At 63.5% G+C, this 5,000-nt stretch overlaps 1 non-coding gene across 1 annotated transcript; it reads right to left on the bottom strand.

Annotated features, from left to right (window-relative positions):
* Positions 1-2,010: 2,010 nt before the first annotated feature.
* Positions 2,011-2,129, bottom strand: LOC142006559 (5S ribosomal RNA). The gene has a single exon (XR_012643611.1). It is a non-coding gene; the product is annotated as a 5S ribosomal RNA (ribosomal RNA).
* Positions 2,130-5,000: the final 2,871 nt, after the last annotated feature.

The raw sequence follows: 5,000 nt of genomic DNA, 5'->3' as shown, positions 1-5,000 counted from the left end.
GGTCAACCTCCGCTGCTTTCAGCGGGGGTTGACCTGGTGGCCGATTCCCTCCCGGGGCACCAGGTCAACCTCCGCTTCTTTCAGCGGGGGTTGACCTGGTGGCCGATTCGCTCCCCGGGCACCAGGTCAACCTCCGCTGCTTTCAGCGGGGGTTGACCTGCTGGCCGATTCGCTCCCCGGGCACCAGGTCAACCTCCGCTGCTTTCAGCGGGGGTTGACCTGGTGGCCGATTCCCTCCCCGGGCACCAGGTCAACCTCCGCTGCTTTCAGCGGGGGTTGACCTGGTGGCCGATTCCCTCCCTGGGCACCAGGTCAACCTCCGCTTCTTTCAGCGGGGGTTGACCTGGTGGCCGATTCGCTCCCCGGGCACCAGGTCAACCTCCGCTGCTTTCAGCGGGGGTTGACCTGGTGGCCGATTCCCTCCCCGGGCACCAGGTCAACCTCCGCTGCTTTCAGCGGGGGTTGACCTGGTGGCCGATTCGCTCCCCGGGCACCAGGTCAACCTCCGCTGCTTTCAGCGGGGGTTGACCTGGTGGCCGATTCCCTCCCCGGGCACCAGGTCAACCTCCGCTGCTTTCAGCGGGGGTTGACCTGGTGGCCGATTCGCTCCCCGGGCACCAGGTCAACCTCCGCTGCTTTCAGCGGGGGTTGACCTGGTGGCCGATTCGCTCCCCGGGCACCAGGTCAACCTCCGCTGCTTTCAGCGGGGGTTGACCTGGTGGCCCATTCGCTCCCCGGGCACCAGGTCAACCTCCGGTGCTTTCAGCGGGGGTTGACCTGGTGGCCGATTCGCTCCCCGGGCACCAGGTCAACCTCCGGTGCTTTCAGCGGGGGTCGACCTGGTGGCCGATTCCCTCCCCGGGCACCAGGTCAACCTCCGGTGCTTTCAGCGGGGGTTGACCTGGTGGCCGATTCCCTCCCCGGGCACCAGGTCAACCTCCGGTGCTTTCAGCGGGGGTTGACCTGGTGGCCGATTCGCTCCCCGGGCACCAGGTCAACCTCCGCTGCTTTCAGCGGGGGTTGACCTGGTGGCCCATTCGCTCCCCGGGCACCAGGTCAACCGCACCCTTTTTCGGCCGCCTTCGCCTCCAAATTTTTCCCCCCGTTTCCTTGCCCACTCCTCGGTCACTTCATACGCCCTCCCCCTTACATCCACCGTACGCAACACCTCCACCGGGCTTAATAGTCCACAACCGGGACCCAGGGCCTTCCCCGCTCTCAACAACCTCCACCCACGGTCCCCCTCCACCGGGCTTAATAGTCCACAACCGAGACCCAGGGCCTTCCCCGCTCTCAACAACCTCCACCCACGGTCCCCCTCCACCGGGCTTAATAGTCCACAACCGGGACCCAGGGCCTTCCCCGCTCTCAACAACCTCCACCCACGGTCCCCCTCCACCGGGCTTAATAGTCCACAACCGGGACCCAGGGCCTTCCCCGCTCTCAACAACCTCCACCCACGGTCCCCCTCCACCGGGCTTAATAGTCCACAAGCGAGACCCAGGGCCTTCCCCGCTCTCAACAACCTCCACCCACGGTCCCCCTCCACCGGGCTTAATAGTCCACAACCGAGACCCAGGGCCTTCCCCGCTCTCAACAACCTCCACCCACGGTCCCCCAAGACGCACGTTCCAAGCCTTAACCCTCAGACCATCCACCCCCCCTGGGGGGGACCCCACACCCACCTGACCCCAACTCACTCCCACCAAAAACACCACCACCGCCACCCGCCTCAACGGCCTGCCCCACCCAGCACTCCCACACACACACACCTGCCCCACCAACGCTCCACACACGCTTTCTTCCCTCTCCCCGACCCGACCCAAGCCATCGCACCGCACCGGGTGAGGGCCTAAGCTTCCTCGCCCGCCCCCCCGCCCCCGACACGCAGGCAGGCAGAGGGAAAGGCCTCAGCGCCCCCCAGGACCGTCGCGCCGCCTTGGCCTCACGGCTTCCCTGCTCCCGCACGGCAGACACACGCCCCGCTCTACCCCCGCTGGGGCCAAAAGCTGCCTACGGCACCTGGGATTCCCAGGCGGTCACCCATCCAGGTACTAGCCAGGCCCGGGACGGTTTACCTTCCGAGATCGGACGAGATCGGGGGCATTCGGTCCGGTATGGCCGTAGGCCCCCGCCTCCCCGGGCTTTAGCGTCAGCAGCCTGGCCTCAGTCAGCCGGGCCCAAACAATTAACCCGGAGGCCGGGCCGAGGGAAAACTTCCTCCGAGCCGGCCCAAGGGGAAGGGAGGACGAGGACGCCGGGCCCGGGAGGTGACAGGACGTGCACGTCAGACCCGGGAAGCTGTGCGCCCCGAGGTTAACCCCCGGGCCGGGGCGGGGAGAGAAAAATGTTCTAAGTCCGGTAGGGACAGCAGGTCAACCCCGGTCCGAGGCGGGGAGAGAAATTTTCCAAGTCCGGCAGGGACAGCAGGTCAACCCCGGCCGCCGTAGCAGAGGTTGACCTGGTGTCCGATTCGCTCCCCGGGCACCAGGTCAACCTCGGGCGCTTTAGCGGAGGTTGACCTGGTGTCCGATTCGCTCCCCGGGCACCAGGTAAACCGTGGCCGCTTTCAGCGGAGGTTGACCTGGTGGCCGATCCCCTCCTGGGGCTCCAAGTCCGGCAGGGACAGCAGGTCAACCCCGGCCGCTTTAGCAGAGGTTGACCTGGTGTCCGATTCGCTCCCCGGGCACCAGGTAAACCGTGGCCGCTTTCAGCGGAGGTTGACCTGGTGGCCGATCCCCTCCTCGGGCTCCAAGTCCGGCAGGGACAGCAGGTGAACCCCGGCCGCTTTAGCAGAGGTTGACCTGGTGTCCGATTCGCTCCCCGGGCACCAGGTAAACCGTGGCCGCTTTCAGCGGAGGTTGACCTGGTGGCCGATCCCCTCCTGGGGCTCCAAGTCCGGCAGGGACAGCAGGTCAACCCCGGCCGCTTTAGCAGAGGTTGACCTGGTGTCCGATTCGCTCCCCGGGGCACCAGGTAAACCGTGGCCCGCTTTCAGCGGAGGTTGACCTGGTGGCCGATCCCCTCCTCGGGCTCCAAGTCCGGCAGGGACAGCAGGTCAACCCCGGCCGCTTTAGCAGAGGTTGACCTGGTGTCCGATTCGCTCCCCGGGCACCAGGTAAACCGTGGCCGCTTTCAGCGGAGGTTGACCTGGTGGCCGATCCCCTCCTCGGGCTCCAAGTCCGGCAGGGACAACAGGTCAACCCCGGTCCCAGGCTGGAGAGAAAAATTTTCTAAGTCCGGCAGGGACAGCAGGTCAACCCCGGCCGCTTTAGCAGAGGTTGACCTGGTGTCCGATTCGCTCCCCGGGCACCAGGTCAACCTCTGGCGCTTTAGCAGAGGTTGACCTGGTGTCAGATTCGCTCCCCGGGCCACCAGGTCAACCTCGGGCGCTTTAGCAGAGGTTGACCTGGTGTCCGATTCGCTCCCCGGGCACCAGGTAAAACCGTGGGCGCTTTCAGCGGAGGTTGACCTGGTGGCCGATTCCCTCCTCGGGCTCCAAGTCCGGCAGGGACAGCAGGTCAACCCCCGGTCCCAGGCGGGGAGAGAAAAATTTCAAAGTCCGGCAGGGACAACAGGTCAACCCCGGTCCCAGGCTGGAGAGAAAAATTTTCTAAGTCCGGCAGGGACAGCAGGTCAACCCCGGCCGCTTCAGCTGAGGTTGACCTGGTGTCCGATTCGCTCCCCGGGCACCAGGTAAACCGTGGCCGCTTTCAGCGGAGGTTGACCTGGTGGCCGATCCCCTCCTGGGCTCCAAGTCCGGCAGGGACAACAGGTCAACCCCGGTCCCAGGCGGGAGAGAAAAATTTTCTAAGTCCGGCAGGGACAACAGGTCAACCCCGGTTCCGAGCGGGAGAGAAAAATTTTCTAAGTCCGGCAGGGACAACAGGTCAAACCCCGGTCCCAGGCGGCAGAGAAAAATTTTCTAAGTCCGGCAGGGACAACAGGTCAACCCCGGTCCCAGGCTGGAGAGAAAAAATTTCTAAGTCCGGCAGGGACAACAGGTCAACCCCGGTCCCAGGCGGCAGAGAAAAAATTTCTAAGTCGGCAGGGACAACAGGTCAACCCCGGTCCCAGGCGGGAGAGAAAAATTTTCCAAGTCCGGCAGGGACAACAGGTCAACCCCGGTCCCAGGCGGCAGAGAAAAAATTTCTAAGTCCGGCAGGGACAACAGGTCAACCCCGGTCCCAGGCGGGAGAGAAAAATTTTCTAAGTCCGGCAGGGACAACAGGTCAACCCCGGTCCCAGGCGGGAGAGAAAATTTTCTAAGTCCGGCAGGGACAACAGGTCAACCCCCGGTCCCAGGCGGCAGAGAAAAATTTTCTAAGTCCGGCAGGGACAACAGGTCAACCCCGGTCCCAGGCGGGAGAGAAAAAATTTCTAAGTCCGGCAGGGACAACAGGTCAACCCCGGTCCCAGGCGGCAGAGAAAAAATTTCTAAGTCCGGCAGGGACAACAGGTCAAACCCGGTCCCAGGCGGCAGAGAAAAAATTTCTAAGTCCGGCAGGGACAACAGGTCAACCCCGGTCCCAGGCTGGAGAGAAAAAAATTTCTAAGTCCGGCAGGGACAACAGGTCAACCCCGGTCCCAGGCGGCAGAGAAAAATTTTCTAAGTCCGGCAGGGACAACAGGTCAACCCCGGTCCCAGGCGGGAGAGAAAAATTTTCTAAGTCCGGCAGGGACAACAGGTCAACCCCGGTCCCAGGCGGGAGAGAAAAAATTTCTAAGTCCGGCAGGGACAACAGGTCAACCCCGGTCCCAGGCGGGAGAGAAAAATTTTCTAAGTCCGGCAGGGACAACAGGTCAACCCCGGTCCCAGGCGGCAGAGAAAAATTTCTAAGTCCGGCAGGGACAACAGGTCAACCCCGGTCCCAGGCGGCAGAGAAAAAATTTCTAAGTCCGGCAGGGACAACAGGTCAACCCCGGTCCCAGGCGGCAGAGAAAAAATTTCTAAGTCCGGCAGGGACAACAGGTCAACCCCGGTCCCAGGCGGCAGAGAA

The sequence above is a fragment of the Carettochelys insculpta genome, unplaced genomic scaffold (genome assembly GCF_033958435.1).
Source record: "Carettochelys insculpta isolate YL-2023 unplaced genomic scaffold, ASM3395843v1 scaffold_0085, whole genome shotgun sequence".
Taxonomy (NCBI): domain Eukaryota; kingdom Metazoa; phylum Chordata; order Testudines; family Carettochelyidae; genus Carettochelys; species Carettochelys insculpta.
The sequence above is the reverse complement of the archived record's forward strand: the minus strand, read 5'-3'. Positions and strand labels throughout refer to the sequence as shown.